General features: G+C 50.1%; 14 non-coding genes across 14 annotated transcripts; all 14 read right to left on the bottom strand.

Moving 5' to 3' along the window:
• Positions 1 to 409: 409 nt before the first annotated feature.
• On the bottom strand, positions 410 to 481 carry TRNAG-UCC (transfer RNA glycine (anticodon UCC)). The gene has a single exon. It is a non-coding gene; the product is annotated as a tRNA-Gly (tRNA).
• A 615-nt stretch (positions 482 to 1,096) lies between these two features.
• TRNAG-UCC (transfer RNA glycine (anticodon UCC)) lies at positions 1,097 to 1,168 on the bottom strand. Its single transcript has one exon. It is a non-coding gene; the product is annotated as a tRNA-Gly (tRNA).
• Positions 1,169 to 3,610: 2,442 nt separating this feature from the next.
• On the bottom strand, positions 3,611 to 3,682 carry TRNAG-UCC (transfer RNA glycine (anticodon UCC)). The gene has a single exon. It is a non-coding gene; the product is annotated as a tRNA-Gly (tRNA).
• A 3,777-nt stretch (positions 3,683 to 7,459) lies between these two features.
• TRNAG-UCC (transfer RNA glycine (anticodon UCC)) lies at positions 7,460 to 7,531 on the bottom strand. Its single transcript has one exon. It is a non-coding gene; the product is annotated as a tRNA-Gly (tRNA).
• Positions 7,532 to 8,716: 1,185 nt separating this feature from the next.
• Positions 8,717 to 8,788, bottom strand: TRNAG-UCC (transfer RNA glycine (anticodon UCC)). Its single transcript has one exon. It is a non-coding gene; the product is annotated as a tRNA-Gly (tRNA).
• A 1,185-nt stretch (positions 8,789 to 9,973) lies between these two features.
• On the bottom strand, positions 9,974 to 10,045 carry TRNAG-UCC (transfer RNA glycine (anticodon UCC)). The gene has a single exon. It is a non-coding gene; the product is annotated as a tRNA-Gly (tRNA).
• A 1,185-nt stretch (positions 10,046 to 11,230) lies between these two features.
• Positions 11,231 to 11,302, bottom strand: TRNAG-UCC (transfer RNA glycine (anticodon UCC)). The gene has a single exon. It is a non-coding gene; the product is annotated as a tRNA-Gly (tRNA).
• A 1,185-nt stretch (positions 11,303 to 12,487) lies between these two features.
• TRNAG-UCC (transfer RNA glycine (anticodon UCC)) lies at positions 12,488 to 12,559 on the bottom strand. The gene has a single exon. It is a non-coding gene; the product is annotated as a tRNA-Gly (tRNA).
• A 1,185-nt stretch (positions 12,560 to 13,744) lies between these two features.
• TRNAG-UCC (transfer RNA glycine (anticodon UCC)) lies at positions 13,745 to 13,816 on the bottom strand. Its single transcript has one exon. It is a non-coding gene; the product is annotated as a tRNA-Gly (tRNA).
• Positions 13,817 to 15,001: 1,185 nt separating this feature from the next.
• On the bottom strand, positions 15,002 to 15,073 carry TRNAG-UCC (transfer RNA glycine (anticodon UCC)). The gene has a single exon. It is a non-coding gene; the product is annotated as a tRNA-Gly (tRNA).
• A 2,432-nt stretch (positions 15,074 to 17,505) lies between these two features.
• TRNAA-UGC (transfer RNA alanine (anticodon UGC)) lies at positions 17,506 to 17,578 on the bottom strand. The gene has a single exon. It is a non-coding gene; the product is annotated as a tRNA-Ala (tRNA).
• A 330-nt stretch (positions 17,579 to 17,908) lies between these two features.
• TRNAL-CAG (transfer RNA leucine (anticodon CAG)) lies at positions 17,909 to 17,980 on the bottom strand. Its single transcript has one exon. It is a non-coding gene; the product is annotated as a tRNA-Leu (tRNA).
• Positions 17,981 to 20,008: 2,028 nt separating this feature from the next.
• On the bottom strand, positions 20,009 to 20,080 carry TRNAA-UGC (transfer RNA alanine (anticodon UGC)). Its single transcript has one exon. It is a non-coding gene; the product is annotated as a tRNA-Ala (tRNA).
• A 3,049-nt stretch (positions 20,081 to 23,129) lies between these two features.
• TRNAG-UCC (transfer RNA glycine (anticodon UCC)) lies at positions 23,130 to 23,201 on the bottom strand. The gene has a single exon. It is a non-coding gene; the product is annotated as a tRNA-Gly (tRNA).
• Positions 23,202 to 23,675: the final 474 nt, after the last annotated feature.

Here is a 23,675-nt window from a genome sequence, read left to right as displayed (position 1 = left end):
GGAGGGAGGAATGAAGGAACTTTGCTTCAGGGAAAGGGCTGCTGCTGCTTCAGCATGTGAGGAGCGCAGCCACACGTTTCACCTTCTTCAGTATGTTGGTTTACAGGATGAGAGAGATCCTGAAACCTCACTCTAATAGGCTGAGGTGCTGTGCTCGGTGGCCTGCTGGGACCAAGGCCCGTCAGGGCAAGGCGAATAGGCCTTTGTCAGGCCTTCGTCAGGGCTTTGTCGGGGAGGGGCCAGGAGCCCTGCTCGCTTCAATCCCCTCACCGATAGACAGTTGCAGAAACTAGGATGCAAGAACCTTTCCTGGATGGGGTTTTGATTTTCACGAAAAGTGTGTCAGCTTTGCTTTCAGCATGAGTCTGATTTCCAAAAAATGCATTTTGAACAATTTAAAGATTTGATCTGCGTTGGCCGGGAATCGAACCCGGGTCAACTGCTTGGAAGGCAGCTATGCTCACCACTATACCACCAACGCCTGCCTGTCTGGGCTATCTGATGGAGCGGCCCTTAGAAATAAGAATAAGTCATTGGCTGGGAATGAAAAAAGCTTGCAAATAGATACTTTACTTCCCAGGTGCAACAAAACAAGCCTTCTCGAGCTGGCAGATATGGGAAGGAAGGAAGGAAGGGCCAGTTTGGAAACTCAACTCAATTACCATAAATCCCCTGCTAAGGGTTATGGGAGGGAGGAATGAAGGAACTTTGCTTCAGGGAAAGGGCTGCTGCTGCTTCAGCATGTGAGGAGCGCAGCCACACGTTTCACCTTCTTCAGTATGTTGGTTTACAGGATGAGAGAGATCCTGAAACCTCACTCTAATAGGCTGAGGTGCTGTGCTCGGTGGCCTGCTGGGACCAAGGCCCGTCAGGGCAAGGCGAATAGGCCTTTGTCAGGCCTTCGTCAGGGCTTTGTCGGGGAGGGGCCAGGAGCCCTGCTCGCTTCAATCCCCTCACCGATAGACAGTTGCAGAAACTAGGATGCAAGAACCTTTCCTGGATGGGGTTTTGATTTTCACGAAAAGTGTGTCAGCTTTGCTTTCAGCATGAGTCTGATTTCCAAAAAATGCATTTTGAACAATTTAAAGATTTGATCTGCGTTGGCCGGGAATCGAACCCGGGTCAACTGCTTGGAAGGCAGCTATGCTCACCACTATACCACCAACGCCTGCCTGTCTGGGCTATCTGATGGAGCGGCCCTTAGAAATAAGAATAAGTCATTGGCTGGGAATGAAAAAAGCTTGCGTTTGACGCAGAAGCAGTTCGCATCATGAGGTCTTGCCGGTCAGCCCAACATTTCCCCGGGACCCCTTAAAAAAGGAGCTTGGTTTTAAGTTTGGTTTGATTGAACAGTACATTTTGTTGGCTGGGCTGGGACCCTCTCCTATTTAGCGCAAGAGTGGAACGAGGCAGCAAGTTCAAGGAATGACATTGCATCCAGGCACTTACAGCTCTTTGTGCCCTAATGCCATGACACAAAAACATAATTTGAAAAAAGTTAGCAGAGGATGGTTTCGATCCATCGACCTCTGGGTTATGGGCCCAGCACGCTTCCGCTGCGCCACTCTGCTGGTTGGAGAACAAGAGCTTTTCTGGGCTTTTACAGCCTACAAACCGACAACCCTAGACCCAGTTTCGAGTGAAGCGGGCAGTAGGCCTTACAAAGCCAAACAACCTGCAACCACGCACTCCCATCCCATGGCCTTTTGCAGACAGGCCTCATTTCTCTAGCTCACACCCTAACTGCCAACACCCCTTCCCCTTCTCTCTCTGTCTCTCTCTCTCTGTCTCTCTCTCTCATTCTCTCTCTCTCGCAAATAGATACTTTACTTCCCAGGTGCAACAAAACAAGCCTTCTCGAGCTGGCAGATATGGGAAGGAAGGAAGGAAGGGCCAGTTTGGAAACTCAACTCAATTACCATAAATCCCCTGCTAAGGGTTATGGGAGGGAGGAATGAAGGAACTTTGCTTCAGGGAAAGGGCTGCTGCTGCTTCAGCATGTGAGGAGCGCAGCCACACGTTTCACCTTCTTCAGTATGTTGGTTTACAGGATGAGAGAGATCCTGAAACCTCACTCTAATAGGCTGAGGTGCTGTGCTCGGTGGCCTGCTGGGACCAAGGCCCGTCAGGGCAAGGCGAATAGGCCTTTGTCAGGCCTTCGTCAGGGCTTTGTCGGGGAGGGGCCAGGAGCCCTGCTCGCTTCAATCCCCTCACCGATAGACAGTTGCAGAAACTAGGATGCAAGAACCTTTCCTGGATGGGGTTTTGATTTTCACGAAAAGTGTGTCAGCTTTGCTTTCAGCATGAGTCTGATTTCCAAAAAATGCATTTTGAACAATTTAAAGATTTGATCTGCGTTGGCCGGGAATAGAACCCGGGTCAACTGCTTGGAAGGCAGCTATGCTCACCACTATACCACCAACGCCTGCCTGTCTTGGCTATCTGATGGAGCGGCCCTTAGAAATAAGAATAAGTCATTGGCTGGGAATGAAAAAAGCTTGCGTTTGACGCAGAAGCAGTTCGCATCATGAGGTCTTGCCGGTCAGCCCAACATTTCCCCGGGACCCCTTAAAAAAGGAGCTTGGTTTTAAGTTTGGTTTGATTGAACAGTACTTTTTGTTGGCTGGGCTGGGACCCTCTCCTATTTAGCGCAAGAGTGGAACGAGGCAGCAAGTTCAAGGAATGACATTGCATCCAGGCACTTACAGCTCTTTGTGCCCTAATGCCATGACACAAAAACATAATTTGAAAAAAGTTAGCAGAGGATGGTTTCGATCCATCGACCTCTGGGTTATGGGCCCAGCACGCTTCCGCTGCGCCACTCTGCTGGTTGGAGAACAAGAGCTTTTCTGGGCTTTTACAGCCTACAAACCGACAACCCTAGACCCAGTTTCGAGTGAAGCGGGCAGTAGGCCTTACAAAGCCAAACAACCTGCAACCACGCACTCCCATCCCATGGCCTTTTGCAGACAGGCCTCATTTCTCTAGCTCACACCCTAACTGCCAACACCCCTTCCCCTTCTCTCTCTGTCTCTCTCTCTCTGTCTCTCTCTCTCATTCTCTCTCTCTCGCAAATAGATACTTTACTTCCCAGGTGCAACAAAACAAGCCTTCTCGAGCTGGCAGATATGGGAAGGAAGGAAGGAAGGGCCAGTTTGGAAACTCAACTCAATTACCATAAATCCCCTGCTAAGGGTTATGGGAGGGAGGAATGAAGGAACTTTGCTTCAGGGAAAGGGCTGCTGCTGCTTCAGCATGTGAGGAGCGCAGCCACACGTTTCACCTTCTTCAGTATGTTGGTTTACAGGATGAGAGAGATCCTGAAACCTCACTCTAATAGGCTGAGGTGCTGTGCTCGGTGGCCTGCTGGGACCAAGGCCCGTCAGGGCAAGGCGAATAGGCCTTTGTCAGGCCTTCGTCAGGGCTTTGTCGGGGAGGGGCCAGGAGCCCTGCTCGCTTCAATCCCCTCACCGATAGACAGTTGCAGAAACTAGGATGCAAGAACCTTTCCTGGATGGGGTTTTGATTTTCACGAAAAGTGTGTCAGCTTTGCTTTCAGCATGAGTCTGATTTCCAAAAAATGCATTTTGAACAATTTAAAGATTTGATCTGCGTTGGCCGGGAATCGAACCCGGGTCAACTGCTTGGAAGGCAGCTATGCTCACCACTATACCACCAACGCCTGCCTGCCTGGGCTATCTGATGGAGCGGCCTTTAGAAATAAGAATAAGTCATTGGCTGGGAATGAAAAAAGCTTGCGTTTGACGCAGAAGCAGTTTGCATCATGAGGTCTTGCCGGTCAGCCCAACATTTCCCCGGGACCCCTTAAAAAAGGAGCTTGGTTTTAAGTTTGGTTTGATTGAACAGTGCATTTTGTTGGCTGGGCTGGGACCCTCTCCTATTTAGCGCAAGAGTGGAACGAGGCAGCAAGTTCAAGGAATGACATTGCATCCAGGCACTTACAGCTCTTTGTGCCCTAATGCCATGACACAAAAACATAATTTGAAAAAAGTTAGCAGAGGATGGTTTCGACCCATCGACCTCTGGGTTATGGGCCCAGCACGCTTCCGCTGCGCCACTCTGCTGGTTGGAGAACAAAAGCTTTTCTGGGCTTTTACAGCCTACAAACCGACAACCCTAGACCCATTTTCGAGTGAAGCGGGCAGTAGGCCTTACAAAGCCAAACAACCTGCAACCACGCACTCCCATCCCATGGCCTTTTGCAGACAGGCCTCATTTCTCTAGCTCACACCCTAACTGCCAACACCCCTTCCCCTTCTCTCTCTGTCTCTCTCTCTCTGTCTCTCTCTCTCATTCTCTCTCTCTCGCAAATAGATACTTTACTTCCCAGGTGCAACAAAACAAGCCTTCTCGAGCTGGCAGATATGGGAAGGAAGGAAGGAAGGGCCAGTTTGGAAACTCAACTCAATTACCATAAATCCCCTGCTAAGGGTTATGGGAGGGAGGAATGAAGGAACTTTGCTTCAGGGAAAGGGCTGCTGCTGCTTCAGCATGTGAGGAGCGCAGCCACACGTTTCACCTTCTTCAGTATGTTGGTTTACAGGATGAGAGAGATCCTGAAACCTCACTCTAATAGGCTGAGGTGCTGTGCTCGGTGGCCTGCTGGGACCAAGGCCCGTCAGGGCAAGGCGAATAGGCCTTTGTCAGGCCTTCGTCAGGGCTTTGTCGGGGAGGGGCCAGGAGCCCTGCTCGCTTCAATCCCCTCACCGATAGACAGTTGCAGAAACTAGGATGCAAGAACCTTTCCTGGATGGGGTTTTGATTTTCACGAAAAGTGTGTCAGCTTTGCTTTCAGCATGAGTCTGATTTCCAAAAAATGCATTTTGAACAATTTAAAGATTTGATCTGCGTTGGCCGGGAATCGAACCCTGGTCAACTGCTTGGAAGGCAGCTATGCTCACCACTATACCACCAACGCCTGCCTGTCTGGGCTATCTGATGGAGCGGCCTTTAGAAATAAGAATAAGTCATTGGCTGGGAATGAAAAAAGCTTGCGTTTGACGCAGAAGCAGTTTGCATCATGAGGTCTTGCCGGTCAGCCCAACATTTCCCCGGGACCCCTTAAAAAAGGAGCTTGGTTTTAAGTTTGGTTTGATTGAACAGTGCATTTTGTTGGCTGGGCTGGGACCCTCTCCTATTTAGCGCAAGAGTGGAACGAGGCAGCAAGTTCAAGGAATGACATTGCATCCAGGCACTTACAGCTCTTTGTGCCCTAATGCCATGACACAAAAACATAATTTGAAAAAAGTTAGCAGAGGATGGTTTCGATCCATCGACCTCTGGGTTATGGGCCCAGCACGCTTCCGCTGCGCCACTCTGCGGGTTGGAGAACAAAAGCTTTTCTGGGCTTTTACAGCCTACAAACCGACAACCCTAGACCCATTTTCGAGTGAAGCGGGCAGTAGGCCTTACAAAGCCAAACAACCTGCAACCACGCACTCCCATCCCATGGCCTTTTGCAGACAGGCCTCATTTCTCTAGCTCACACCCTAACTGCCAACACCCCTTCCCCTTCTCTCTCTGTCTCTCTCTCTCTGTCTCTCTCTCTCATTCTCTCTCTCTCGCAAATAGATACTTTACTTCCCAGGTGCAACAAAACAAGCCTTCTCGAGCTGGCAGATATGGGAAGGAAGGAAGGAAGGGCCAGTTTGGAAACTCAACTCAATTACCATAAATCCCCTGCTAAGGGTTATGGGAGGGAGGAATGAAGGAACTTTGCTTCAGGGAAAGGGCTGCTGCTGCTTCAGCATGTGAGGAGCGCAGCCACACGTTTCACCTTCTTCAGTATGTTGGTTTACAGGATGAGAGAGATCCTGAAACCTCACTCTAATAGGCTGAGGTGCTGTGCTCGGTGGCCTGCTGGGACCAAGGCCCGTCAGGGCAAGGCCCGTCAGGGCAAGGCCCGTCAGGGCAAGGCCCGTCAGGGCAAGGCCCGTCAGGGCAAGGCCCGTCAGGGCAAGGCCCGTCAGGGCAAGGCGAATAGGCCTTTGTCAGGCCTTTGTCGGGGAGGGGCCAGGAGCCCTGCTCGCTTCAATCCCCTCACCGATAGACAGTTGCAGAAACTAGGATGCAAGAACCTTTCCTGGATGGGGTTTTGATTTTCACGAAAAGTGTGTCAGCTTTGCTTTCAGCATGAGTCTGATTTCCAAAAAATGCATTTTGAACAATTTAAAGATTTGATCTGCGTTGGCCGGGAATCGAACCCGGTCAACTGCTTGGAAGGCAGCTATGCTCACCACTATACCACCAACGCCTGCCTGTCTGGGCTATCTGATGGAGCGGCCCTTAGAAATAAGAATAAGTCATTGGCTGGGAATGAAAAAAGCTTGCGTTTGACGCAGAAGCAGTTCGCATCATGAGGTCTTGCCGGTCAGCCCAACATTTCCCCGGGACCCCTTAAAAAAGGAGCTTGGTTTTAAGTTTGGTTTGATTGAACAGTACATTTTGTTGGCTGGGCTGGGACCCTCTCCTATTTAGCGCAAGAGTGGAACGAGGCAGCAAGTTCAAGGAATGACATTGCATCCAGGCACTTACAGCTCTTTGTGCCCTAATGCCATGACACAAAAACATAATTTGAAAAAAGTTAGCAGAGGATGGTTTCGATCCATCGACCTCTGGGTTATGGGCCCAGCACGCTTCCGCTGCGCCACTCTGCTGGTTGGAGAACAAGAGCTTTTCTGGGCTTTTACAGCCTACAAACCGACAACCCTAGACCCAGTTTCGAGTGAAGCGGGCAGTAGGCCTTACAAAGCCAAACAACCTGCAACCACGCACTCCCATCCCATGGCCTTTTGCAGACAGGCCTCATTTCTCTAGCTCACACCCTAACTGCCAACACCCCTTCCCCTTCTCTCTCTGTCTCTCTCTCTCTGTCTCTCTCTCTCATTCTCTCTCTCTCGCAAATAGATACTTTACTTCCCAGGTGCAACAAAACAAGCCTTCTCGAGCTGGCAGATATGGGAAGGAAGGAAGGAAGGGCCAGTTTGGAAACTCAACTCAATTACCATAAATCCCCTGCTAAGGGTTATGGGAGGGAGGAATGAAGGAACTTTGCTTCAGGGAAAGGGCTGCTGCTGCTTCAGCATGTGAGGAGCGCAGCCACACGTTTCACCTTCTTCAGTATGTTGGTTTACAGGATGAGAGAGATCCTGAAACCTCACTCTAATAGGCTGAGGTGCTGTGCTCGGTGGCCTGCTGGGACCAAGGCCCGTCAGGGCAAGGCGAATAGGCCTTTGTCAGGCCTTCGTCAGGGCTTTGTCGGGGAGGGGCCAGGAGCCCTGCTCGCTTCAATCCCCTCACCGATAGACAGTTGCAGAAACTAGGATGCAAGAACCTTTCCTGGATGGGGTTTTGATTTTCACGAAAAGTGTGTCAGCTTTGCTTTCAGCATGAGTCTGATTTCCAAAAAATGCATTTTGAACAATTTAAAGATTTGATCTGCGTTGGCCGGGAATCGAACCCGGGTCAACTGCTTGGAAGGCAGCTATGCTCACCACTATACCACCAACGCCTGCCTGTCTGGGCTATCTGATGGAGCGGCCCTTAGAAATAAGAATAAGTCATTGGCTGGGAATGAAAAAAGCTTGCGTTTGACGCAGAAGCAGTTCGCATCATGAGGTCTTGCCGGTCAGCCCAACATTTCCCCGGGACCCCTTAAAAAAGGAGCTTGGTTTTAAGTTTGGTTTGATTGAACAGTACATTTTGTTGGCTGGGCTGGGACCCTCTCATATTTAGCGCAAGAGTGGAACGAGGCAGCAAGTTCAAGGAATGACATTGCATCCAGGCACTTACAGCTCTTTGTGCCCTAATGCCATGACACAAAAACATAATTTGAAAAAAGTTAGCAGAGGATGGTTTCGATCCATCGACCTCTGGGTTATGGGCCCAGCACGCTTCCGCTGCGCCACTCTGCTGGTTGGAGAACAAGAGCTTTTCTGGGCTTTTACAGCCTACAAACCGACAACCCTAGACCCAGTTTCGAGTGAAGCGGGCAGTAGGCCTTACAAAGCCAAACAACCTGCAACCACGCACTCCCATCCCATGGCCTTTTGCAGACAGGCCTCATTTCTCTAGCTCACACCCTAACTGCCAACACCCCTTCCCCTTCTCTCTCTGTCTCTCTCTCTCTGTCTCTCTCTCTCATTCTCTCTCTCTCGCAAATAGATACTTTACTTCCCAGGTGCAACAAAACAAGCCTTCTCGAGCTGGCAGATATGGGAAGGAAGGAAGGAAGGGCCAGTTTGGAAACTCAACTCAATTACCATAAATCCCCTGCTAAGGGTTATGGGAGGGAGGAATGAAGGAACTTTGCTTCAGGGAAAGGGCTGCTGCTGCTTCAGCATGTGAGGAGCGCAGCCACACGTTTCACCTTCTTCAGTATGTTGGTTTACAGGATGAGAGAGATCCTGAAACCTCACTCTAATAGGCTGAGGTGCTGTGCTCGGTGGCCTGCTGGGACCAAGGCCCGTCAGGGCAAGGCGAATAGGCCTTTGTCAGGCCTTCGTCAGGGCTTTGTCGGGGAGGGGCCAGGAGCCCTGCTCGCTTCAATCCCCTCACCGATAGACAGTTGCAGAAACTAGGATGCAAGAACCTTTCCTGGATGGGGTTTTGATTTTCACGAAAAGTGTGTCAGCTTTGCTTTCAGCATGAGTCTGATTTCCAAAAAATGCATTTTGAACAATTTAAAGATTTGATCTGCGTTGGCCGGGAATCGAACCCGGGTCAACTGCTTGGAAGGCAGCTATGCTCACCACTATACCACCAACGCCTGCCTGTCTGGGCTATCTGATGGAGCGGCCCTTAGAAATAAGAATAAGTCATTGGCTGGGAATGAAAAAAGCTTGCGTTTGACGCAGAAGCAGTTCGCATCATGAGGTCTTGCCGGTCAGCCCAACATTTCCCCGGGACCCCTTAAAAAAGGAGCTTGGTTTTAAGTTTGGTTTGATTGAACAGTACATTTTGTTGGCTGGGCTGGGACCCTCTCCTATTTAGCGCAAGAGTGGAACGAGGCAGCAAGTTCAAGGAATGACATTGCATCCAGGCACTTACAGCTCTTTGTGCCCTAATGCCATGACACAAAAACATAATTTGAAAAAAGTTAGCAGAGGATGGTTTCGATCCATCGACCTCTGGGTTATGGGCCCAGCACGCTTCCGCTGCGCCACTCTGCTGGTTGGAGAACAAGAGCTTTTCTGGGCTTTTACAGCCTACAAACCGACAACCCTAGACCCAGTTTCGAGTGAAGCGGGCAGTAGGCCTTACAAAGCCAAACAACCTGCAACCACGCACTCCCATCCCATGGCCTTTTGCAGACAGGCCTCATTTCTCTAGCTCACACCCTAACTGCCAACACCCCTTCCCCTTCTCTCTCTGTCTCTCTCTCTCTGTCTCTCTCTCTCATTCTCTCTCTCTCGCAAATAGATACTTTACTTCCCAGGTGCAACAAAACAAGCCTTCTCGAGCTGGCAGATATGGGAAGGAAGGAAGGAAGGGCCAGTTTGGAAACTCAACTCAATTACCATAAATCCCCTGCTAAGGGTTATGGGAGGGAGGAATGAAGGAACTTTGCTTCAGGGAAAGGGCTGCTGCTGCTTCAGCATGTGAGGAGCGCAGCCACACGTTTCACCTTCTTCAGTATGTTGGTTTACAGGATGAGAGAGATCCTGAAACCTCACTCTAATAGGCTGAGGTGCTGTGCTCGGTGGCCTGCTGGGACCAAGGCCCGTCAGGGCAAGGCGAATAGGCCTTTGTCAGGCCTTCGTCAGGGCTTTGTCGGGGAGGGGCCAGGAGCCCTGCTCGCTTCAATCCCCTCACCGATAGACAGTTGCAGAAACTAGGATGCAAGAACCTTTCCTGGATGGGGTTTTGATTTTCACGAAAAGTGTGTCAGCTTTGCTTTCAGCATGAGTCTGATTTCCAAAAAATGCATTTTGAACAATTTAAAGATTTGATCTGCGTTGGCCGGGAATCGAACCCGGGTCAACTGCTTGGAAGGCAGCTATGCTCACCACTATACCACCAACGCCTGCCTGTCTGGGCTATCTGATGGAGCGGCCCTTAGAAATAAGAATAAGTCATTGGCTGGGAATGAAAAAAGCTTGCGTTTGACGCAGAAGCAGTTCGCATCATGAGGTCTTGCCGGTCAGCCCAACATTTCCCCGGGACCCCTTAAAAAAGGAGCTTGGTTTTAAGTTTGGTTTGATTGAACAGTACATTTTGTTGGCTGGGCTGGGACCCTCTCCTATTTAGCGCAAGAGTGGAACGAGGCAGCAAGTTCAAGGAATGACATTGCATCCAGGCACTTACAGCTCTTTGTGCCCTAATGCCATGACACAAAAACATAATTTGAAAAAAGTTAGCAGAGGATGGTTTCGATCCATCGACCTCTGGGTTATGGGCCCAGCACGCTTCCGCTGCGCCACTCTGCTGGTTGGAGAACAAGAGCTTTTCTGGGCTTTTACAGCCTACAAACCGACAACCCTAGACCCAGTTTCGAGTGAAGCGGGCAGTAGGCCTTACAAAGCCAAACAACCTGCAACCACGCACTCCCATCCCATGGCCTTTTGCAGACAGGCCTCATTTCTCTAGCTCACACCCTAACTGCCAACACCCCTTCCCCTTCTCTCTCTGTCTCTCTCTCTCTGTCTCTCTCTCTCATTCTCTCTCTCTCGCAAATAGATACTTTACTTCCCAGGTGCAACAAAACAAGCCTTCTCGAGCTGGCAGATATGGGAAGGAAGGAAGGAAGGGCCAGTTTGGAAACTCAACTCAATTACCATAAATCCCCTGCTAAGGGTTATGGGAGGGAGGAATGAAGGAACTTTGCTTCAGGGAAAGGGCTGCTGCTGCTTCAGCATGTGAGGAGCGCAGCCACACGTTTCACCTTCTTCAGTATGTTGGTTTACAGGATGAGAGAGATCCTGAAACCTCACTCTAATAGGCTGAGGTGCTGTGCTCGGTGGCCTGCTGGGACCAAGGCCCGTCAGGGCAAGGCGAATAGGCCTTTGTCAGGCCTTCGTCAGGGCTTTGTCGGGGAGGGGCCAGGAGCCCTGCTCGCTTCAATCCCCTCACCGATAGACAGTTGCAGAAACTAGGATGCAAGAACCTTTCCTGGATGGGGTTTTGATTTTCACGAAAAGTGTGTCAGCTTTGCTTTCAGCATGAGTCTGATTTCCAAAAAATGCATTTTGAACAATTTAAAGATTTGATCTGCGTTGGCCGGGAATCGAACCCGGGTCAACTGCTTGGAAGGCAGCTATGCTCACCACTATACCACCAACGCCTGCCTGCCTGGGCTATCTGATGGAGCGGCCTTTAGAAATAAGAATAAGTCATTGGCTGGGAATGAAAAAAGCTTGCGTTTGACGCAGAAGCAGTTTGCATCATGAGGTCTTGCCGGTCAGCCCAACATTTCCCCGGGACCCCTTAAAAAAGGAGCTTGGTTTTAAGTTTGGTTTGATTGAACAGTGCATTTTGTTGGCTGGGCTGGGACCCTCTCCTATTTAGCGCAAGAGTGGAACGAGGCAGCAAGTTCAAGGAATGACATTGCATCCAGGCACTTACAGCTCTTTGTGCCCTAATGCCATGACACAAAAACATAATTTGAAAAAAGTTAGCAGAGGATGGTTTCGATCCATCGACCTCTGGGTTATGGGCCCAGCACGCTTCCGCTGCGCCACTCTGCTGGTTGGAGAACAAAAGCTTTTCTGGGCTTTTACAGCCTACAAACCGACAACCCTAGACCCATTTTCGAGTGAAGCGGGCAGTAGGCCTTACAAAGCCAAACAACCTGCAACCACGCACTCCCATCCCATGGCCTTTTGCAGACAGGCCTCATTTCTCTAGCTCACACCCTAACTGCCAACACCCCTTCCCCTTCTCTCTCTGTCTCTCTCTCTCTGTCTCTCTCTCTCATTCTCTCTCTCTCGCAAATAGATACTTTACTTCCCAGGTGCAACAAAACAAGCCTTCTCGAGCTGGCAGATATGGGAAGGAAGGAAGGAAGGGCCAGTTTGGAAACTCAACTCAATTACCATAAATCCCCTGCTAAGGGTTATGGGAGGGAGGAATGAAGGAACTTTGCTTCAGGGAAAGGGCTGCTGCTGCTTCAGCATGTGAGGAGCGCAGCCACACGTTTCACCTTCTTCAGTATGTTGGTTTACAGGATGAGAGAGATCCTGAAACCTCACTCTAATAGGCTGAGGTGCTGTGCTCGGTGGCCTGCTGGGACCAAGGCCCGTCAGGGCAAGGCGAATAGGCCTTTGTCAGGCCTTCGTCAGGGCTTTGTCGGGGAGGGGCCAGGAGCCCTGCTCGCTTCAATCCCCTCACCGATAGACAGTTGCAGAAACTAGGATGCAAGAACCTTTCCTGGATGGGGTTTTGATTTTCACGAAAAGTGTGTCAGCTTTGCTTTCAGCATGAGTCTGATTTCCAAAAAATGCATTTTGAACAATTTAAAGATTTGATCTGCGTTGGCCGGGAATCGAACCCGGGTCAACTGCTTGGAAGGCAGCTATGCTCACCACTATACCACCAACGCCTGCCTGTCTGGGCTATCTGATGGAGCGGCCCTTAGAAATAAGAATAAGTCATTGGCTGGGAATGAAAAAAGCTTGCGTTTGACGCAGAAGCAGTTCGCATCATGAGGTCTTGCCGGTCAGCCCAACATTTCCCCGGGACCCCTTAAAAAAGGAGCTTGGTTTTAAGTTTGGTTTGATTGAACAGTACATTTTGTTGGCTGGGCTGGGACCCTCTCATATTTAGCGCAAGAGTGGAACGAGGCAGCAAGTTCAAGGAATGACATTGCATCCAGGCACTTACAGCTCTTTGTGCCCTAATGCCATGACACAAAAACATAATTTGAAAAAAGTTAGCAGAGGATGGTTTCGATCCATCGACCTCTGGGTTATGGGCCCAGCACGCTTCCGCTGCGCCACTCTGCTGGTTGGAGAACAAGAGCTTTTCTGGGCTTTTACAGCCTACAAACCGACAACCCTAGACCCAGTTTCGAGTGAAGCGGGCAGTAGGCCTTACAAAGCCAAACAACCTGCAACCACGCACTCCCATCCCATGGCCTTTTGCAGACAGGCCTCATTTCTCTAGCTCACACCCTAACTGCCAACACCCCTTCCCCTTCTCTCTCTGTCTCTCTCTCTCTGTCTCTCTCTCTCATTCTCTCTCTCTCGCAAATAGATACTTTACTTCCCAGGTGCAACAAAACAAGCCTTCTCGAGCTGGCAGATATGGGAAGGAAGGAAGGAAGGGCCAGTTTGGAAACTCAACTCAATTACCATAAATCCCCTGCTAAGGGTTATGGGAGGGAGGAATGAAGGAACTTTGCTTCAGGGAAAGGGCTGCTGCTGCTTCAGCATGTGAGGAGCGCAGCCACACGTTTCACCTTCTTCAGTATGTTGGTTTACAGGATGAGAGAGATCCTGAAACCTCACTCTAATAGGCTGAGGTGCTGTGCTCGGTGGCCTGCTGGGACCAAGGCCCGTCAGGGCAAGGCGAATAGGCCTTTGTCAGGCCTTCGTCAGGGCTTTGTCGGGGAGGGGCCAGGAGCCCTGCTCGCTTCAATCCCCTCACCGATAGACAGTTGCAGAAACTAGGATGCAAGAACCTTTCCTGGATGGGGTTTTGATTTTCACGAAAAGTGTGTCAGCTTTGCTTTCAGCATGAGTCTGATTTCCAAAAAATGCATTTTGAACAATTTAAAGATTTGATCTGCGTTGGCCGGGAATCGAACCCGGGTCAACTGCTTGGAAGGCAGCTATGCTCACCACTATACCACCAACGCCTGCCTGTCTGGGCTATCTGATGGAGCGGCCCTTAGAAATAAGAATAAGTCATTGGCTGGGAATGAAAAAAGCTTGCGTTTGACGCAGAAGCAGTTCGCATCATGAGGTCTTGCCGGTCAGCCCAACATTTCCCCGGGACCCCTTAAAAAAGGAGCTTGGTTTTAAGTTTGGTTTGATTGAACAGTACATTTTGTTGGCTGGGCTGGGACCCTCTCCTATTTAGCGCAAGAGTGGAACGAGGCAGCAAGTTCAAGGAATGACATTGCATCCAGGCACTTACAGCTCTTTGTGCCCTAATGCCATGACACAAAAACATAATTTGAAAAAAGTTAGCAGAGGATGGTTTCGATCCATCGACCTCTGGGTTATGGGCCCAGCACGCTTCCGCTGCGCCACTCTGCTGGTTGGAGAACAAGAGCTTTTCTGGGCTTTTACAGCCTACAAACCGACAACCCTAGACCCAGTTTCGAGTGAAGCGGGCAGTAGGCCTTACAAAGCCAAACAACCTGCAACCACGCACTCCCATCCCATGGCCTTTTGCAGACAGGCCTCATTTCTCTAGCTCACACCCTAACTGCCAACACCCCTTCCCCTTCTCTCTCTGTCTCTCTCTCTCTGTCTCTCTCTCTCATTCTCTCTCTCTCGCAAATAGATACTTTACTTCCCAGGTGCAACAAAACAAGCCTTCTCGAGCTGGCAGATATGGGAAGGAAGGAAGGAAGGGCCAGTTTGGAAACTCAACTCAATTACCATAAATCCCCTGCTAAGGGTTATGGGAGGGAGGAATGAAGGAACTTTGCTTCAGGGAAAGGGCTGCTGCTGCTTCAGCATGTGAGGAGCGCAGCCACACGTTTCACCTTCTTCAGTATGTTGGTTTACAGGATGAGAGAGATCCTGAAACCTCACTCTAATAGGCTGAGGTGCTGTGCTCGGTGGCCTGCTGGGACCAAGGCCCGTCAGGGCAAGGCGAATAGGCCTTTGTCAGGCCTTCGTCAGGGCTTTGTCGGGGAGGGGCCAGGAGCCCTGCTCGCTTCAATCCCCTCACCGATAGACAGTTGCAGAAACTAGGATGCAAGAACCTTTCCTGGATGGGGTTTTGATTTTCACGAAAAGTGTGTCAGCTTTGCTTTCAGCATGAGTCTGATTTCCAAAAAATGCATTTTGAACAATTTAAAGATTTGATCTGCGTTGGCCGGGAATCGAACCCGGGTCAACTGCTTGGAAGGCAGCTATGCTCACCACTATACCACCAACGCCTGCCTGTCTGGGCTATCTGATGGAGCGGCCCTTAGAAATAAGAATAAGTCATTGGCTGGGAATGAAAAAAGCTTGCGTTTGACGCAGAAGCAGTTCGCATCATGAGGTCTTGCCGGTCAGCCCAACATTTCCCCGGGACCCCTTAAAAAAGGAGCTTGGTTTTAAGTTTGGTTTGATTGAACAGTACATTTTGTTGGCTGGGCTGGGACCCTCTCCTATTTAGCGCAAGAGTGGAACGAGGCAGCAAGTTCAAGGAATGACATTGCATCCAGGCACTTACAGCTCTTTGTGCCCTAATGCCATGACACAAAAACATAATTTGAAAAAAGTTAGCAGAGGATGGTTTCGATCCATCGACCTCTGGGTTATGGGCCCAGCACGCTTCCGCTGCGCCACTCTGCTGGTTGGAGAACAAGAGCTTTTCTGGGCTTTTACAGCCTACAAACCGACAACCCTAGACCCAGTTTCGAGTGAAGCGGGCAGTAGGCCTTACAAAGCCAAACAACCTGCAACCACGCACTCCCATCCCATGGCCTTTTGCAGACAGGCCTCATTTCTCTAGCTCACACCCTAACTGCCAACACCCCTTCCCCTTCTCTCTCTGTCTCTCTCTCTCTGTCTCTCTCTCTCATTCTCTCTCTCTCGCAAATAGATACTTTACTTCCCAGGTGCAACAAAACAAGCCTTCTCGAGCTGGCAGATATGGGAAGGAAGGAAGGAAGGGCCAGTTTGGAAACTCAACTCAATTACCATAAATCCCCTGCTAAGGGTTATGGGAGGGAGGAATGAAGGAACTTTGCTTCAGGGAAAGGGCTGCTGCTGCTTCAGCATGTGAGGAGCGCAGCCACACGTTTCACCTTCTTCAGTATGTTGGTTTACAGGATGAGAGAGATCCTGAAACCTCACTCTAATAGGCTGAGGTGCTGTGCTCGGTGGCCTGCTGGGACCAAGGCCCGTCAGGGCAAGGCGAATAGGCCTTTGTCAGGCCTTCGTCAGGGCTTTGTCGGGGAGGGGCCAGGAGCCCTGCTCGCTTCAATCCCCTCACCGATAGACAGTTGCAGAAACTAGGATGCAAGAACCTTTCCTGGATGGGGTTTTGATTTTCACGAAAAGTGTGTCAGCTTTGCTTTCAGCATGAGTCTGATTTCCAAAAAATGCATTTTGAACAATTTAAAGATTTGATCTGCGTTGGCCGGGAATAGAACCCGGGTCAACTGCTTGGAAGGCAGCTATGCTCACCACTATACCACCAACGCCTGCCTGTCTGGGCTATCTGATGGAGCGGCCCTTAGAAATAAGAATAAGTCATTGGCTGGGAATGAAAAAAGCTTGCGTTTGACGCAGAAGCAGTTCACATCATGAGGTCTTGCCGGTCAGCCCAACATTTCCCCGGGACCCCTTAAAAAAGGAGCTTGGTTTTAAGTTTGGTTTGATTGAACAGTACATTTTGTTGGCTGGGCTGGGACCCTCTCCTATTTAGCGCAAGAGTGGAACGAGGCAGCAAGTTCAAGGAATGACATTGCATCCAGGCACTTACAGCTCTTTGTGCCCTAATGCCATGACACAAAAACATAATTTGAAAAAAGTTAGCAGAGGATGGTTTCGATCCATCGACCTCTGGGTTATGGGCCCAGCACGCTTCCGCTGCGCCACTCTGCTGGTTGGAGAACAAGAGCTTTTCTGGGCTTTTACAGCCTACAAACCGACAACCCTAGACCCAGTTTCGAGTGAAGCGGGCAGTAGGCCTTACAAAGCCAAACAACCTGCAACCACGCACTCCCATCCCATGGCCTTTTGCAGACAGGCCTCATTTCTCTAGCTCACACCCTAACTGCCAACACTCCTTCCCCTTCTCTCTCTGTCTCTCTCTCTCTGTCTCTCTCTCTCATTCTCTCTCTCTCGCAAATAGATACTTTACTTCCCAGGTGCAACAAAACAAGCCTTCTCGAGCTGGCAGATATGGGAAGGAAGGAAGGAAGGGCCAGTTTGGAAACTCAACTCAATTACCATAAATCCCCTGCTAAGGGTTATGGGAGGGAGGAATGAAGGAACTTTGCTTCAGGCAAAGGGCTGCTGCTGCTTCAGCATGTGAGGAGCGCAGCCACACGTTTCACCTTCTTCAGTATGTTGGTTTACAGGATGAGAGAGATCCTGAAACCTCACTCTAATAGGCTGAGGTGCTGTGCTCGGTGGCCTGCTGGGACCAAGGCCCGTCAGGGCAAGGCGAATAGGCCTTTGTCAGGCCTTCGTCAGGGCTTTGTCGGGGAGGGGCCAGGAGCCCTGCTCGCTTCAATCCCCTCACCGATAGACAGTTGCAGAAACTAGGATGCAAGAACCTTTCCTGGATGGGGTTTTGATTTTCACGAAAAGTGTGTCAGCTTTGCTTTCAGCATGAGTCTGATTTCCAAAAAATGCATTTTGAACAATTTAAAGATTTGGCCGGGAATCGAACCCGGGTCAACTGCTTGCAAGGCAGCTATGCTCACCACTATACCACCAACGCCTGCCTGTCTGGGCTATCTGATGGAGCGGCCCTTAGAAATAAGAATAAGTCATTGGCTGGGAATGAAAAAAGCTTGCGTTTGACGCAGAAGCAGTTCGCATCATGAGGTCTTGCCGGTCAGCCCAACATTTCCCCGGGACCCCTTAAAAAAGGAGCTTGGTTTTAAGTTTGGTTTGATTGAACAGTGCATTTTGTTGGCTGGGCTGGGACCCTCTCCTATTTAGCGCAAGAGTGGAACGAGGCAGCAAGTTCAAGGAATGACATTGCATCCAGGCACTTACAGCTCTTTGTGCCCTAATGCCATGACACAAAAACATAATTTGAAAATAGTTAGCAGAGGATGGTTTCGATCCATCGACCTCTGGGTTCTGGGCCCAGCACGCTTCCGCTGCGCCACTCTGCTGGTTGGAGAACAAAAGCTTTTCTGGGCTTTTACAGCCTACAAACCGACAACCCTAGACCCATTTTCGAGTGAAGCGGGCAGTAGGCCTTACAAAGCCAAACAACCTGCAACCACGCACTCCCATCCCATGGCCTTTTGCAGACAGGCCTCATTTCTCTAGCTCACACCCTAACTGCCAACACCCCTTCCCCTTCTCTCTCTGTCTCTCTCTCTCTGTCTCTCTCTCTCATTCTCTCTCTCTCGCAAATAGATACTTTACTTCCCAGGTGCAACAAAACAAGCCTTCTCGAGCTGGCAGATATGGGAAGGAAGGAAGGAAGGGCCAGTTTGGAAACTCAACTCAATTACCATAAATCCCCTGCTAAGGGTTATGGGAGGGAGGAATGAAGGAACTTTGCTTCAGGGAAAGGGCTGCTGCTGCTTCAGCATGTGAGGAGCGCAGCCACACGTTTCACCTTCTTCAGTATGTTGGTTTACAGGATGAGAGAGATCCTGAAACCTCACTCTAATAGGCTGAGGTGCTGTGCTCGGTGGCCTGCTGGGACCAAGGCCCGTCAGGGCAAGGCGAATAGGCCTTTGTCAGGCCTTTGTCGGGGAGGGGCCAGGAGCCCTGCTCGCTTCAATCCCCTCACCGATAGACAGTTGCAGAAACTAGGATGCAAGAACCTTTCCTGGATGGGGTTTTGATTTTCACGAAAAGTGTGTCAGCTTTGCTTTCAGCATGAGTCTGATTTCCAAAAAATGCATTTTGAACAATTTAAAGATTTGATCTGCGTTGGCCGGGAATCGAACCCGGGTCAAATGCTTGGAAGGCAGCTATGCTCACCACTATACCACCAACGCCTGCCTGTCTGGGCTATCTGATGGAGCGGCCCTTAGAAATAAGAATAAGTCATTGGCTGGGAATGAAAAAAGCTTGCGTTTGACGCAGAAGCAGTTCGCATCATGAGGTCTTGCCGGTCAGCCCAACATTTCCCCGGGACCCCTTAAAAAAGGAGCTTGGTTTTAAGTTTGGTTTGATTGAACAGTACATTTTGTTGGCTGGGCTGGGACCCTCTCCTATTTAGCGCAAGAGTGGAACGAGGCAGCAAGTTCAAGGAATGACATTGCATCCAGGCACTTACAGCTCTTTGTGCCCTAATGCCATGACACAAAAACATAATTTGAAAAAAGTTAGCAGAGGATGGTTTCGATCCATCGACCTCTGGGTTATGGTCCCAGCACGCTTCCGCTGCGCCACTCTGATGGTTGGAGAACAAGAGCTTTTCTGGGCTTTTACAGCCTACAAACCGACAACCCTAGACCCAGTTTCGAGTGAAGCGGGCAGTAGGCCTTACAAAGCCAAACAACCTGCAACCACGCACTCCCATCCCATGGCCTTTTGCAGACAGGCCTCATTTCTCTAGCTCACACCCTAACTGCCAACACCCCTTCCCCTTCTCTCTCTGTCTCTCTCTCTCTGTCTCTCTCTCTCATTCTCTCTCTCTCGCAAATAGATACTTTACTTCCCAGGTGCAACAAAACAAGCCTTCTCGAGCTGGCAGATATGGGAAGGAAGGAAGGAAGGGCCAGTTTGGAAACTCAACTCAATTACCATAAATCCCCTGCTAAGGGTTATGGGAGGGAGGAATGAAGGAACTTTGCTTCAGGGAAAGGGCTGCTGCTGCTTCAGCATGTGAGGAGCGCAGCCACACGTTTCACCTTCTTCAGTATGTTGGTTTACAGGATGAGAGAGATCCTGAAACCTCACTCTAATAGGCTGAGGTGCTGTGCTCGGTGGCCTGCTGGGACCAAGGCCCGTCAGGGCAAGGCGAATAGGCCTTTGTCAGGCCTTCGTCAGGGCTTTGTCGGGGAGGGGCCAGGAGCCCTGCTCGCTTCAATCCCCTCACCGATAGACAGTTGCAGAAACTAGGATGCAAGAACCTTTCCTGGATGGGGTTTTGATTTTCACGAAAAGTGTGTCAGCTTTGCTTTCAGCATGAGTCTGATTTCCAAAAAATGCATTTTGAACAATTTAAAGATTTGATCTGCGTTGGCCGGGAATCGAACCCGGGTCAACTGCTTGCAAGGCAGCTATGCTCACCACTATACCACCAACGCCTGCCTGTCTGGGCTATCTGATGGAGCGGCCCTTAGAAATAAGAATAAGTCATTGGCTGGGAATGAAAAAAGCTTGCGTTTGACGCAGAAGCAGTTCGCATCATGAGGTCTTGCCGGTCAGCCCAACATTTCCCCGGGACCCCTTAAAAAAGGAGCTTGGTTTTAAGTTTGGTTTGATTGAACAGTACATTTTGTTGGCTGGGCTGGGACCCTCTCCTATTTAGCGCAAGAGTGGAACGAGGCAGCAAGTTCAAGGAATGACATTGCATCCAGGCACTTACAGCTCTTTGTGCCCTAATGCCATGACACAAAAACATAATTTGAAAAAAGTTAGCAGAGGATGGTTTCGATCCATCGACCTCTGGGTTATGGGCCCAGCACGCTTCCGCTGCGCCACTCTGCTGGTTGGAGAACAAGAGCTTTTCTGGGCTTTTACAGCCTACAAACCGACAACCCTAGACCCAGTTTCGAGTGAAGCGGGCAGTAGGCCTTACAAAGCCAAACAACCTGCAACCACGCACTCCCATCCCATGGCCTTTTGCAGACAGGCCTCATTTCTCTAGCTCACACCCTAACTGCCAACACCCCTTCCCCTTCTCTCTCTGTCTCTCTCTCTCTGTCTCTCTCTCTCATTCTCTCTCTCTCGCAAATAGATACTTTACTTCCCAGGTGCAACAAAACAAGCCTTCTCGAGCTGGCAGATATGGGAAGGAAGGAAGGAAGGGCCAGTTTGGAAACTCAACTCAATTACCATAAATCCCCTGCTAAGGGTTATGGGAGGGAGGAATGAAGGAACTTTGCTTCAGGGAAAGGGCTGCTGCTGCTTCAGCATGTGAGGAGCGCAGCCACACGTTTCACCTTCTTCAGTATGTTGGTTTACAGGATGAGAGAGATCCTGAAACCTCACTCTAATAGGCTGAGGTGCTGTGCTCGGTGGCCTGCTGGGACCAAGGCCCGTCAGGGCAAGGCGAATAGGCCTTTGTCAGGCCTTCGTCAGGGCTTTGTCGGGGAGGGGCCAGGAGCCCTGCTCGCTTCAATCCCCTCACCGATAGACAGTTGCAGAAACTAGGATGCAAGAACCTTTCCTGGATGGGGTTTTGATTTTCACGAAAAGTGTGTCAGCTTTGCTTTCAGCATGAGTCTGATTTCCAAAAAATGCATTTTGAACAATTTAAAGATTTGATCTGCGTTGGCCGGGAATCAAACCCGGGTCAACTGCTTGGAAGGCAGCTATGCTCACCACTATACCACCAACGCCTGCCTGTCTGGGCTATCTGATGGAGCGGCCCTTAGAAATAAGAATAAGTCATTGGCTGGGAATGAAAAAAGCTTGCGTTTGACGCAGAAGCAGTTCGCATCATGAGGTCTTGCCGGTCAGCCCAACATTTCCCCGGGACCCCTTAAAAAAGGAGCTTGGTTTTAAGTTTGGTTTGATTGAACAGTACATTTTGTTGGCTGGGCTGGGACCCTCTCCTATTTAGCGCAAGAGTGGAACGAGGCAGCAAGTTCAAGGAATGACATTTCATCCAGGCACTTACAGCTCTTTGTGCCCTAATGCCATGACACAAAAACATAATTTGAAAAAAGTTAGCAGAGGATGGTTTCGATCCATCGACCTCTGGGTTATGGGCCCAGCACGCTTCCGCTGCGCCACTCTGCTGGTTGGAGAACAAGAGCTTTTCTGGGCTTTTACAGCCTACAAACCGACAACCCTAGACCCAGTTTCGAGTGAAGCGGGCAGTAGGCCTTACAAAGCCAAACAACTTGCAACCACGCACTCCCATCCCATGGCCTTTTGCAGACAGGCCTCATTTCTCTAGCTCACACCCTAACTGCCAACACCCCTTCCCCTTCTCTCTCTGTCTCTCTCTCTCTGGCTATCTGATGGAGCGGCCCTTAGAAATAAGAATAAGTCATTGGCTGGGAATGAAAAAAGCTTGCGTTTGACGCAGAAGCAGTTCGCATCATGAGGTCTTGCCGGTCAGCCCAACATTTCCCCGGGACCCCTTAAAAAAGGAGCTTGGTTTTAAGTTTGGTTTGATTGAACAGTACATTTTGTTGGCTGGGCTGGGACCCTCTCCTATTTAGCGCAAGAGTGGAACGAGGCAGCAAGTTCAAGGAATGACATTGCATCCAGGCACTTACAGCTCTTTGTGCCCTAATGCCATGACACAAAAACATAATTTGAAAAAAGTTAGCAGAGGATGGTTTCGATCCATCGACCTCTGGGTTATGGGCCCAGCACGCTTCCGCTGCGCCACTCTGCTGGTTGGAGAACAAGAGCTTTTCTGGGCTTTTACAGCCTACAAACCGACAACCCTAGACCCAGTTTCGAGTGAAGCGGGCAGTAGGCCTTACAAAGCCAAACAACCTGCAACCACGCACTCCCATCCCATGGCCTTTTGCAGACAGGCCTCATTTCTCTAGCTCACACCCTAACTGCCAACACCCCTTCCCCTTCTCTCTCTGTCTCTCTCTCTCTGTCTCTCTCTCTCATTCTCTCTCTCTCGCAAATAGATACTTTACTTCCCAGGTGCAACAAAACAAGCCTTCTCGAGCTGGCAGATATGGGAAGGAAGGAAGGAAGGGCCAGTTTGGAAACTCAACTCAATTACCATAAATCCCCTGCTAAGGGTTATGGGAGGGAGGAATGAAGGAACTTTGCTTCAGGGAAAGGGCTGCTGCTGCTTCAGCATGTGAGGAGCGCAGCCACACGTTTCACCTTCTTCAGTATGTTGGTTTACAGGATGAGAGAGATCCTGAAACCTCACTCTAATAGGCTGAGGTGCTGTGCTCGGTGGCCTGCTGGGACCAAGGCCCGTCAGGGCAAGGCGAATAGGCCTTTGTCAGGCCTTCGTCAGGGCTTTGTCGGGGAGGGGCCAGGAGCCCTGCTCGCTTCAATCCCCTCACCGATAGACAGTTGCAGAAACTAGGATGCAAGAACCTTTCCTGGATGGGGTTTTGATTTTCACGAAAAGTGTGTCAGCTTTGCTTTCAGCATGAGTCTGATTTCCAAAAAATGCATTTTGAACAATTTAAAGATTTGATCTGCGTTGGCCGGGAATCGAACCCGGGTCAACTGCTTGGAAGGCAGCTATGCTCACCACTATACCACCAACGCCTGCCTGTCTGGGCTATCTGATGGAGCGGCCCTTAGAAATAAGAATAAGTCATTGGCTGGGAATGAAAAAAGCTTGCGTTTGACGCAGAAGCAGTTCGCATCATGAGGTCTTGCCGGTCAGCCCAACATTTCCCCGGGACCCCTTAAAAAAGGAGCTTGGTTTTAAGTTTGGTTTGATTGAACAGTACATTTTGTTGGCTGGGCTGGGACCCTCTCCTATTTAGCGCAAGAGTGGAACGAGGCAGCAAGTTCAAGGAATGACATTGCATCCAGGCACTTACAGCTCTTTGTGCCCTAATGCCATGACACAAAAACATAATTTGAAAAAAGTTAGCAGAGGATGGTTTCGATCCATCGACCTCTGGGTTATTGGCCCAGCACGCTTCCGCTGCGCCACTCTGCTGGTTGGAGAACAAGAGCTTTTCTGGGCTTTTACAGCCTACAAACCGACAACCCTAGACCCAGTTTCGAGTG

The sequence above is a fragment of the Ambystoma mexicanum genome, chromosome 6q (assembly GCF_040938575.1).
Source record: "Ambystoma mexicanum isolate Mex_15411 chromosome 6q, UKY_AmexF1_1, whole genome shotgun sequence".
NCBI lineage: Eukaryota > Metazoa > Chordata > Amphibia > Caudata > Ambystomatidae > Ambystoma > Ambystoma mexicanum.
Note: the sequence above shows the minus strand (reverse complement) of the source record. Positions and strands in the feature narration are given on the sequence as shown.